Source organism: Scyliorhinus torazame, chromosome 5, assembly GCF_047496885.1.
Source record: "Scyliorhinus torazame isolate Kashiwa2021f chromosome 5, sScyTor2.1, whole genome shotgun sequence".
NCBI lineage: Eukaryota > Metazoa > Chordata > Chondrichthyes > Carcharhiniformes > Scyliorhinidae > Scyliorhinus > Scyliorhinus torazame.
The window spans coordinates 316,790,366-316,803,579 of record NC_092711.1 but is presented as its reverse complement, the minus strand read 5'-3'; positions in this window follow the sequence as shown (position 1 = coordinate 316,803,579).

Below are 13,214 nucleotides of genomic sequence, written 5' to 3'. Positions count from 1 at the left end.
AAGTATCTAATTACAGATACCAGCTCGTTTTCAATAAAAGTCTTTGCAACCAGATAAACTTGGAAATATTATTTGGGATATTGCTGGTTCTAATCTAAATTGTGACTGATCAGGAGTTCCTGACAATCCCGCTGTTCGTCCAAGACTTAGTTGTGCATGTCTCAAATTTGTAAGAAGACTTTGCTTTAAAATAGCACCTCCTACAAGATTCCAAAACTCATAGTCAATGCAGTTATGTAATCGTATAACATTAGTATGGTTACAACAGAGGAAGAGCTCATTTGGCCCATCAATGGGGCGACACTGTGGCACAGTAGTTAGCACTGCTGCCTCACAGCTCCAGCATCCCAGGTTCAGTTGCGGACTCAGGTGACTGTGTGGAGTCTGCACATTCTCCCCCGTGTCTACGTGGGTTTCCTCCGGGTGCTCCGGTTTCCTCCCACGGTCCAAAGATTAGGTGGATTGGCCGTGCTAAATTACCCGCTGAGTGTCCAAAAGCTCAGGTGGTGTTACTGGGTTACGGGGATTGGGTGGAGGCATGGGCTTGGGTAGGGTGCTCTTTCCAAAGATCAGTGCAGACTTAATGGGCCAAATGACCTCCTTCTGCGCTGTAAATGCTATGATTCTATGATTCAAAGTCTGTGTTAGCTCTCTGCAAGAATAATCCTGCTAGTCCCACCATCCCAACATTTTTGCTTATCCTGTGTATTGTTTTTTCCCTTCAGCTTTCCATTGACCGCCCTGTAAAAAGCATCATTTGGAACCACCTTTATCACAGTGTGATGCATGTGGAAACTGTTATCTTTTATTTTTCTGGCAGTAATGTTATTAAAAGCCTGGGTTAAGGTATATATTTGCTACAGTAATATTATGAAAGAATCTAGGTTAACCTGCCCTATTCCTGCAACCCCACCTTCAGGGCAATTTAGCTAAACACATCCACCTAACCTGCACATTTCTGGACTGTGAGAGGAAACCGGAGCACCCGGAGGAAACCACGCAGACACGGGGAGAAGGTGCAAACTCCACAGAGTCACCCGAGGTGGTAATCAAACCCCGGTCCCTGGCGCTGTGAGACAGCAGTGCTAACCACTGTGCCATCGTACCACCCCCGCGGCGGTCCCGCCAACGCTGATCCCCTGCTGTTTGTTCCCTGGGGGCAGAGGGTGAGAACAATGGAAAGCCTCACTGGCAGTGATGGGACTGGAAGATCCTGTGACCGGCCTCTGCTAACGTATGCGGAAAGTCTGCCCTCAAAGTTTACACCGGGTAAACAGCTAGGTGTTTGTTGGAATAATCCAGTCCACAGGTAAAGAAGGCACAGTTGAGGGTTTCAGCAGCACATGAGCCAAAGCGGAGATGGGTACGGCCATGTTGCGGAGGTTGGAAAGGGTGGTCTTAGTCATGGAGATGATATGTGGTCGCAAGCTCATGTCAGGATCAAATGTGACAACCAGTGTAATAACAGACTGGCTGAATCTCACGCAGTTGTTAGGGAGAGGGATGGAGTCAGTGTCTAGGGTTATGAGTGGGAGGAGTGAAAGAAGTCACCCGGGAGGAAAAAAAGTCATTTGATTGAAACAAAATTTAAACTAATAAGTATAAACTCCAGATGAAATCCCTTCTATTGATTAATATAGGTGAGGAACGCTGAGTTCATCCTGGGGGCTGTGTTTTAATGGTTTCTCCGCCTGGAAGCAATAGATGGTTTGTTTAATAGGCTGATCACGAGAAAGGTTTGTTCTGCAAATAAAAATTAAGGAAAGAATGCCACCGATTTGTTTTGTGATCCATGACATTAAGCTTAGCCCCAAGACAGGCTCAGACTCCCTTAGTCACATTAGTCAGCAGGATTGATTCCAGATATATACGCCAATAAGATTTTATTTTCCCTCTTTGCAACCCAATGTTTTGGTTGACATTCCACCCCCCCCCCCCCCCCCCCCACCCCCCCTTCGTCTGCCCACTTTCTCCTCTGCTTCACCATTTGGAGCTAAGGTCAGGAATAGTGATGCTAATTAATATACTCGTCGAAGAAGGAAACGAGTAAACAAAACAGCCTGCAGTCAGTACACATGTAGAATTAAGTAAAAATAACATGAATTATTTAGGCTACATTCAGTCTGGAGCTAATGCACTGAATGTGTGGGTGTTCTGTCAGAATAATTTCCATCGATTTTTTTCATCTTCCAATGGAAGAATCCTTTACATTGAATCGGGTTTGCGCGCTCCTGCCGCACTTCAAAGCTCACAGAGGCGGCTGTGCCGGGAATATGAACAGCAAACTAGGAACCCAATGGTGAAGAAACATTGGATTGCTGTTGGCAATAAAATTTGTGCTGTAGCGTGGCGAGACCTTCTTGCTCTCCTCCACTCCAGCAAGTTGCATCGGAATCTGTGAATCAATCCCGCAGCATCACAGCACCTCTCTAAACAACAGCCAAATGGAACAGGTGAATTTGTGCAGCACAAAAACAGAGGATCGTAGCAACAGGAGGGGCGCGGAAGGGGGGGGGGGGGGGGGGTTGGATTCAGCCCTCTGAACTTGTTCCACCACTCACTGAGGTATTGCTGAAAGAGGATACATTTTTTTCCTTTCCCTTGCATTTATATTCTTGCAAGTTGTTCCATGAGTGCAAGATGAAAAACTTCAATAATTCTTTTTTTAAGAAATACTGAAGCTCTGTACTACTTGTGGTGATATGCCTGTGCACAGTTTTTGATATAGTTGTCTATCAATGCATATAGTTATCGCTGCAACCTCCAACCAGCTGGTGGCGATAGAGATTTACAATGTGACTCAAGATATCTGGCAGTTGGTAGTAAGTCGTACAAGAGGATGGTCGCACTAAAAGTAGCTCCAGGAGAATTCACTGAATTCACTTATTTTTTTACCGTTAGTATCATAGCTTGTTGGTTATCTTTCCACATGTTCATCTTGTTAATAAATTATATTACTAGTCAAAGAACTAGATGTTCTGAGTTGATCTTCACCACGGCCATAACACAGAATATAACACTACCAAACAGCCATCCAATGAGATCATGGCTGAACCTATGACCTAACTCCATCAACCAGCTATTAACCCATATCCCTTTATCCCTTTGGTTAGCTAAAGCATATCACTCTCAGGTTCTGAATTAACATTACTTGTTGTTTGCAGAAGTATGTTCCAAATTTCCACCAATCTTTGCATGAAGATGTGCCTCCGAATTTCACTCCTGAAAGGTCTGACTCCGCTATTTCTGACTATGCTCTCTAGTCCTTGATTTCCCAACAGGCAGAAAGAGCTTCTCTGTATTGTACCGGTTCCTCTTAGTATATTGAAAATTCGACCGAGTTGTTATAATATGTCGTCAAGCGATATTAGCATGACATCATTTTTTAAAATAAATTTACAGTATCCAATTATTTTTTGTCCAATTAAAGGACAACCTACCTGTGCTGCAAGCATGACATCATTAGAAGGGAAATATGTCATGTGATCCTGTCTTAGTTTCATTTTTGCCTGGAGCAGAGCACACACACACAGCTCTGATGTCATCAAACTTCATGCCTATGTACGACTGTGCCCAGTCTTAATAAATGAACCCATAATGTGTTTACCCAATCCCTTATGTGATTGGTGACTTGTGTCTTGTGCAGTAAATAGGCCTACTGTATCATTATGCTAACACCACATGATGATCAGAAAGGTGACAAGAGGATTAAGTACAGGTACGACATGATGAAAAGTGTTAGATTGGCCTAAATGGCATGATGTTTTGCTCCGGCTGTAATGAAGTTGCAGCTTTGGAGAGTGTTCTGACTGAGATGGAAAGGATTCGAGGCACTGAGCCAAGTTAGTGTGCACATGGAGAGCTGTAGGGGAGAGACAGACTGGTTGTGATTAGATTGCAGTGCATAGCCTGTCAGGTCAGTGAGTGTGACAGTGTGTCAAAAGGACCAGCACTGGGTTAGCCGGCAAAGGTGAGTGAACAGGGTGTGGGCCAGGTCAATAGTGAGCAAGGGAGAGTCAAACAGAACCCCCCCCCCCACAAAAATCAGGTGAGAGAAGATTGTGATTGGAAGAGTAGCTTCGGGAGTTGCTGTGCGATAAATTGAATTAAAAGCAAAGACGCCATTATTCCGTGGTGCATTCCCACCACAATTCATCTTCATGGGTAGAGCTTCGGAAAAATATGCAAACTCGGCTACAGTGACACTCATTCCAGGTACTACAGGTGAAGGAAGATCAAAGGGATATTGTCAGAATGTTCACAAAAATTGGATCATTGCAGCAGGTCAAGGACGGACATGTGGACGTGAGGGACGGACATGTGGACGTGAGGGACGGACATGTGGACGTGAGGGACGGACATGTGGACGTGAGGGACGGACATGTGGACGTGAGGGACGGACATGTGGACGTGAGAGCAGGACAGTTAGTTGAAATGGCAGCGACAGGAAGGGCTGGGTCCTGGTTGCGGACGGACTGAAGGTGTTCTGCAAAGTGGTCACCCAGTCTACATTTAGTCTCTTCTAGAGTAGACTGCAATGGGAGCAGCGAATGCAATAGACCAGATTGAAGGAGGTGCACGTGAAGCATTGCCTCACTTGAAAAGAGTGCCCTGGGGTGGTGATTCGGGAGGAGGTAAAGGAGCAGGTGTTACACTGTCTGTAATTGCATGGGAAGGTGCCGTGGGAAGAGGGTGAGATGCTGGGAGTGATGGAGGAGTGGACCAGGGTATTCCGGAGGGAATTGTCCCTGCAAAATGCTGACAGGGGGAGTGAGGGGATGATGTGTTTGATGGTGGAATCATGCTGGAGTTGGTGGAACTGGCCGAGGATTCTCCTTTGAATGCGGAGCTCGCTGGGGTGAAAAGTGAGGACAAGGGGGATCCTATCCTGGTTCCGGGAGGGAGGAGAGGGGGGTGAGAGCAGAGGTGTGGGAGATGGGACGACATGGTTGAGAGCCACGTCAACCACAGTAGGTGGGAAACCATGATTAATGGAGAAAGAAGTCATGCCAACAGCACCGTTTTGGAAAGTGGTATCAGAACAGATACGATGAAGGAACTGGGAGAATAGGATGGAGTCCTTCCAGGGTTTGGGGTGTGAAGAGTTGTAGTTGAGGTAGCTGTGGGAGTCAGTGGGTTTGTAATGGATACTAGTGGTCAGTTTATCCCCAGAAATTGAAATAGAAAAGTCAAGGAAGGGAAGAGAAATGATGGACCATGTGACGGTGATGAGTTTGCAAATGACACAAAAATATGTGGGAAGGTAAATGGTGAGGACGACACAAAGAGTCTGCAGAGGGATAGAGACAGATTGGTGGGTGGGCAAAAACTTGGCAAATGGACTATAATGTCAGAAAATGTGAAGATTTTGGTCAGAAGAATAAAGGAGATAAATATTATTTAAATAGAGAACGCTGCAGCGGAGAGGGATTTAGGGATCCTTGTGAATAAATCACAAAAAGCCAGCATGACGAGTTCAGCAACTAATTGGGAAGGCAAATGGAATGTTGGCCTTTATTTCAAAGGAAATGGAATATAAAAACAGGGAAGCCCTGGTAAAACTATACCAGGCACCAGTTAGACCACACATGGAATACTGTGAACTGTTTTGGTCCCATTATCGAAGGAAAGATATACCGGAATTGGAGGCAGTCCACAGAAGGTTCACGAGGTATTCCGGAGTTTTTCGAGGAGGTCACTAAGATGATTGATGCAGGTAGGGCAGTAGATGTTGTCTATATGGACTTCAGTAAGGCCTTTGACAAGGTCCCTCATGGTAGACTAGTACAAAAGGTGAAGTCACACGGGATCAGGGGTGAACTGGCAAGGTGGATACAGAACTGGCTAGGCCATAGAAGGCAGAGGGTAGCAATGGAGGGATGCTTTTCTAATTGGAGGGCTGTGACCAGTGGTGTTCCACAGGGATCAGTGCTGGGACCTTTGCTCTTTGTAGTATATATAAATGATTTGGAGGAAAATGTAACTGGCCTGATTAGTAAGTTTGCAGACGACACAAAGGTTGGTGGAATTGCGGATAGCGATGAGGACTGTCTGAGGATACAGCAGGATTTAGATTGTCTGGAGACTTGGGCGGAGAGATGGCAGATGGAGTTTAACCTGGACAAATGTGAGGTAATGCATTTTGGAAGGGCTAATGCAGGTAGGGAATATACAGTGAATGGTAGAACCCTCAAGAGTATTGAAAGTCAAAGAGATCTAGGAGTACAGGTCCACAGATCACTGAAAGGGGCTACACAGGTGGAGAAGGTAGTCAAGAAGGCATACGGCATGCTTGCCTTCATTGGCCGGGTCATTGAGTATAAGAATTGGCAAGTCATGTTGCAGCTGTATAGAACCTTAGTTAGGCCACACTTGGAGTATAGTGTTCAATTCTGGTCGCCACACTACCAGAAGGATGTGGAGGCTTTAGAGAGGGTGCAGAAGAGATTTACCAGAATGTTGCCTGGTATGGAGGGCATAAGCTATGAGGAGCGATTGAATAAACTCGGTTTGTTCTCACTGGAACGAAGGAGGTTGAGGGGCGACCTGATAGAGGTATACAAAATTATGAGGGGCATAGACAGAGTGGATAGTCAGAGGCTTTTCCCCAGGGTAGAGGGGTCAATTACTAGGGGGCATAGGTTTAAGGTGAGAGGGGCAAAGTTTAGAGTAGATGTACGAGGCAAGTTTTTTACGCAGAGGGTAGTGGGTGCCTGGAACTCACTACCGGAGGAGGTAGTGGAGGCAGGGACGATAGGGACATTTAAGGGGCATCTTGACAAATATATGAATAGGATGGGAATAGAAGGATACGGACCCAGGAAGTGTAGAAGATTGTAGTTTAGTCGGGCAGTATGGTCGGCACGGGCTTGGAGGGCCGAAGGGCCTGTTCCTGTGCTGTACATTTATTTGTTCTTTGTTTTGAGGTTGATCCCCGGTATTGAGGGATTTGTTTATGAGAGGTTGAGTAGGTTTGGCCTGTCCTCATTGAGGTTTAGATGAATGAGAGTTTGCCCGGGATCACTGCGCCTGGGACAAGCGTAAACAAAACAGGCAGCCTCCTTTGAAAGAAAGCGCATCTCAGAGGCAAAGAGAAAATGCAAGGAGAGGCTTGATGGATTGATTGATATTTATTGTCACATGTACCAAAGTACAGTGAAAAGTATTTTTCTGCGGCCGAGGGAACGTACACTATACGTACATAGTAGACAAAAGAATAATCGACAGAGTACATTGACAAATGGTACATCAACAAATAGTGATTGGAGAGCAACATAGGGTGTCATGAATAGTGTTCTTACAGGGAACAGATCAGTCCGAGGGGGAGTCGTTGAGGAGTCTAGTAGCTGTGGGGAAGAAGCTGTTCCTATGTCTGGATGTGCAGGTCTTCAGACTTCTGTATCTGTTGCCTGATGTAAGGGTCTGGAAGAGGCCAAAGCCTGGGTGTGAGGGGTCTCGAACAATGCTGTCTGCCTTCCTGAGGCAGCGCGAGGTGTAGACAGAATCAATGGGAGGATGGAAATTGTCCCATTGGACAGACGCAGCATGGGTTCATAAAGGGCAGGTCGTGCCTAACTAATTTAGTGGAATTTTTTGAGGACATTAACAGTGCGGTAGATAACGGCGAGCCAATGGATGTGGTATATCTGGATTTCCAGAAAGCTTTTGACAAGGTGCCACACAAAAGGTTGTTGCATAAGATAAAGATGCATGGCATTAAGGGGAAAGTAGTAGCATGGATAGAGGATTGGTTAATTAATAGAAAGCAAAGAGTGGGGATGAATGGGTGTTTCTCTGGTTGGCAATCAGTAGCTAGTGGTGTCCCTCAGGGATCAGTGTTGGGCCCACAACTGTTCACAATTTACATAGATGATTTGGAGTTGGGGACCAAGGGCAATGTGTCCAGGTTTGCAGACGACACGAAGATAAGTGGGAAAGCAAAAAGTGCAGAGGATACTGGAAGTCTGCAGAGGGACTTGGATAGGCTAAGTGAATGGGCTAGGGTCTGGCAGATGGAATACAATGTTGACAAATGTGAGGTTATCCATTTTGGTAGGAATAACAGCAAAAGGGATTATTATTTAAATGATAAAATATTAAAACATGCTGCTGTGCAGAGAGACCTGGGTGTGCTAGTGCATGAGTCGCAAAAAGTTGGTTTTCAGGTGCAACAGGTGATTAAGAAGGCAAATGGAATGTTGTCCTTCATTGCTAGAGGGATGGGGTTTAAGACTAGGGAGGTTCTGCTGCAATTGTATAAGGTGTTAGTGAGGCCACACCTGGAGTATTGTGTTCAGTTTTGGTCTCCTTACTTGAGAAAGGACGTACTGGCACTGGAGGGTGTGCAGAGGAGATTCACTAGGTTAATCCCAGAGCTGAAGGGGTTGGATTATGAGGAGAGGTTGAGTAGACTGGGACTGTACTCGTTGGAATTTAGAAGGATGAGGGGGGATCTTATAGAAACATATAAGATTATGAAGGGAATAGATAGGATAGATGCGGGCAGGTTGTTTCCACTGGCGGGTGAAAGCAGAACTAGGGGGCATAGCCTCAAAATAAGGGGAAGTAGATTTAGGACTGAGTTTAGGAGGAACTTCTTCACCCAAAGGGTTGTGAATCTATGGAATTCCTTGCCCAGTGAAGCAGTAGAGGCTCCTTCATTAAATGTTTTTAAGATAAAGATAGATAGTTTCTTGAAGAATAAAGGGATTAAGGGTTATGGTGTTCGGGCCAGAAAGTGGAGCTGAGTCCACGAAAGATCAGCCATGATCTCATTGAATGGCGGAGCAGGCTCGAGGGGCCAGATGGCCTACTCCTGCTCCTAGTTCTTATGTTCTTATGTTCTTATGGCAAGCTTGTGTGATGCGTTGGGCTGAGTTCACCACACTCTGCAGTTTCTTGCGATCCCAAGGAAATCCCAAGCCAGCAGCTTATCCAAAACCCAATCATCTGCAGCATCGCAGCCTATTGCAGCAGGACAGATCAGCCTTACCGGTGCCCACTGGGATCGTACCGAATACCCAAGATGATGAACCTTTGCCTCGAAGGACAAACAATACAGCATTCAACAATGAATAATTATAAAAGAGGCTGTTACATTATTGGTACCTTGTGGAAATGTAATGGTTGCAATGAGCAATCACCAATGGCACAATTATGTAGAGAAAATCTTCAGAACGTGAAGAGTTAAGAGGAAGTGAAGGAAGCTCAGTCCAGATTAATTTTCAAGCCACATCCGATATCCAAAATGAACCTCCCTTAAGCCTATGGAGAATTGGCGAGACAATCCATATTCTTTGAAATACTTGAGTACAATCAATAACTTGTTGCAGTGTCCAGCAATCAGCTCCAAGCAGAAAGGAATTATTCCTCAGGTTGCATTTACCTTATGGCTCTCTGCATCTTCAGCTAAAGCAGACAGCTACAGAGCATATGCAAATACCTGGAGTATTTTGTGCAATTCTGGTGCAATTCGGAAGGATCTCAAAACCTGAGAGAAGATGCAGAGGAGATTAATAAAGATAATAATTCATGAAGTCATGAAAACAAAATGAAAATGGACGGCAGAGTTCATGGTCTGCAGGCGCTGAATACATTGTTACAGCTGGAAAGCTACCAAATGGCTCGTTGGAGATGAGGTGCTCTTCCTCACGCCTGCATTGGGCTTCTCTTGAGCATTGCAGCAGGGCTGGAGGTAGAAATATCAGCATGAAAGCAGATGGTAAGTTCAATAGCAAGCAACCGAAAGGTCCACGTGGTTGCCCCAATACAGACGAGGCCCCGTTGTGAGGATCAGCGGTGTTTCACCTGGAAGGAGTGATTAGGGCCTTGGACAGTGAGTTACAAGGGCAGGTATTGCATCTCTCGTGATTGCATGGGAATGTGCTGTGGCAAGGGCAGGATGTATTGGGGGCGACTGAGGAGAAGGGCTGGTGCAACTTGGGATACGAGCATTGGAGATTTTTATATTGCAACTGATCATGGACAGCATTCACCCAATTACTAGCATCTCCCAGTTCTGCTACATGTCCAGCCAAGTCCAAATCGATATGCATTGCCTATTTAATATGACTGTTACCAATATTGTATTTGATGTCATAATGCCTCTTGCACCAGCAAGCAGCTAATTCTTCGATAAGACAAAAGCAGCTTTAGATATCACTCAGCAAATAAGTTCCAATTTAGTTTCTTCAAGAAAGAGCAGAGCCTGTTTCTGACTGGAGCATTGGTCGATGCATGGATAAAAATTCAGGGTTAGAGTGGCCTCTCGGACTATTTTTGATCACCGACGTCAGTCAATGAGGAATTTCCCAGAATTTCTCCCAATTTGCTTGGGTATTTATTTGGTTTGTCACCTCTCCCAGGAGACCATATGGTTTTATGTTGGGTGAAAATTGTATCTATTGCGATGCACAAAGTATTGCAATAGTGTTGGACATGTTAGATGCAGTAGAGGGTCTTTAACTGCCTGTGATCGATTGTATGCTCATTATTTCGGGCACGGAGGGAAAGAGTTGCAATCAGTCCTGTCATACATGTTAAACAGTTAATGCGACATAAATCACTGCTTTTAGTGCATACATTATTAAATATGTGATGGAAATATAATTGGGATTCTAAAATTTTACAACATTTTCAAAGGACACATTGTAGATTTACGATTTAGGCAGCACGGCTGTAAGAAGCCCCCATGGAGAATTTAAAAACAAGGTTGAGAATTTTTGTATCCAGGCTCTGCTGGATGAAGAGCCAATCATTTCCAGAGGTTTGTACACCAACGTTAAACTTGCGGGAGTGGTTTATTGCAAAGGGCACCTTGTATCGCTTATTTATTTTTGCCGATTCCACACTTCTGTGAGGGAGCAGGCAAAAACGAGATAGCACTCAGTCAAATGAAAGCCACTTCCACTTCAATCATCGGAATCAAACACTTGGAGGATCAATGGAGCAATGCATGAATGATATCTGCACTGATGGAATTCTACTGATGGCATAATTTTGCGCACAAATATATTCATCCTAATTTTATGAGTATATACTTATCTTGACTGGAGTGTTTAATGGTATAATTGATCTGTGTTTGATTATATTAATCTGTTGACTGATCTATGTTCACTGTGTTTGATTGACTCAGCCTTGGTGGAGCCTCTTCGAGCCAAAGAAAACAGAAGCTTCCGGAAAGACCTGGCTGAGAAGCCAGAGCTGTGAACATATATGTAGAAATGCTGTGATGACTGAGATATTTTAAAAGAAATATAAATAAAAGTCTTGTAGACTTAGGGTTGGTCACCTCTGCATTGCACTGGGATAAATCAGAGATATAAAGTATACAGCAAACTGGAAAATACACAACATTGCTGAGTAATTCAGATTTCTGGACTAATAATCCAGAGAATGTGAGTTCAAATTCTCGTATGGCAATTTGGGAATTTGAATTTAATTAACAAAATTAAATCCGCAAATACAAAGCAGAGAAAAATTTTTTTCCCCCCCCAAAGTGTCAGAATGTTTTAAAATCCCAATGATTCCCCAATGTCCTTTAGGGAAAGAATTCTGCCATCCTCGACCAAACCTGGGTCTATCCATGACTCCAGACCCACACCAAAGTGGTTCATTCTTAACCGCCCGCTGGACTGGCCGAATGAGACCTTCAGCTGTAACAAATGGCTCAGGTTGCAGCGGCTCAAGATGGAGGTCCAGCACCACCTTCGCAAGGTCAACAAGAGACGGGAAATAAATGCCAGCTGAGTCAACGCTATCCGTACTCTGGAAATGAAGAATAACAGGAACAAATGAGGGGAGAGAAAAAAAAGAATGCGAGAATAATGGAACAAAAAATGGATAAGTTGTATTATCCAATTGTTAAAATCTTGTATTTTTGTAGCGCGCAACTTAGGTTTTATCCATGCATCGACCAATGTTCATGCGCAAAGGTTGAACCATGGAGTGCAAAGCAACAGCTGGGAAGTCAACACAATCTATAGTGCATTTTATATAAACCTAAACCCTGAAATGGCTTTAACCTTTGAAAATTGACTTTCCATTCGACCTTTCCTCCCTGTGAAATGTTCACTCCAGGGAACTGTTGGTTGGTTTGGTTGCTTTATCACTTTTTTTTAAAGTGCAGCAAGGTTTATTTAACATTTTAAACATTGGGAGTGTTTCCCAAATGTATATTTCATTGATTCACAATAGTGTAAATGTCAGCATGGATTGTGAGAGAACAAAGAACAAAGAACAGTAGAGCACAGGAACAGGCCCTTTCGGCCCTCCAAGTCTGCTCCGATCATGCTGCTTGTCTAAAGTAAAGCCTTCTGCACTTCTGGGGTCTGTGTTCCTCTATTCTCACCCTATTTAGGGCAGCACGGTAGCATTGTGGATAGCACAATTGCTTCACAGCTCCAGGGTCCCAGGTTCGATTCCGGCTTGGGTCACTGTGTGGAGTCTGCACGTCCTCCCCGTGTGTGCGTGGGTTTCCTCCGGGTGCTCCGGTTTCTTCCCACAGTCCAAAGATGTGCAGGTTAGGTGGATTGGCCATGATAAATTGCCCTTAGTGTCCAAAATTGCCCTTAGTGTTGGGTGGGGTTACTGGGTTCTGGGGATAGGGTGGAGGTGTTGACCTTGGGTAGGGTGCTCTTTCCAAGAGCCGGTGCGGACCCGATGGGCCGAATGGCCTCCTTCTGCACTGTAAATTCTATGATAACTCATGTACTCGTCAGGATGCCTCTTAAACGTCACTATCGTATCTGCTTCCACCACCTCCTCCGGCAGCGAGTTCCAGGCACTCACCTCCCTCTGTAAAAATATTGCCTCGCCCATCTCCTCCAAACTTTCGCCCTCGCACCTTAAACCTATGCCCCCTTGTAATTGACTTATCCACCCTGGGGAAAAAGCTTCCGGATATCCACTCTGTCCATGCCACTCATAATTTTGTAAACGCCGATTAGTTCTCCCCCTCAACCTCCACCGTTCCGGTGAAAACAATCTAAGTTTACCTAACCTCTCCTCATAGCTAATACCTTCCATACCAGGCAACTGTTGCTCTCTTTGGTTGGCTCTGAATATGGTGGTCAATATGGTCACCTTCCGAAATCCTAATTATGTTTGCTCTAGAGTCGCCAGGTATCTTTCGATACCGCCACAAGGTTTAAACCCGAATACTGATGAAAGACTCGATACACCAGTTAGTTCGTTCAAAGTCAGTGCTTATTTAT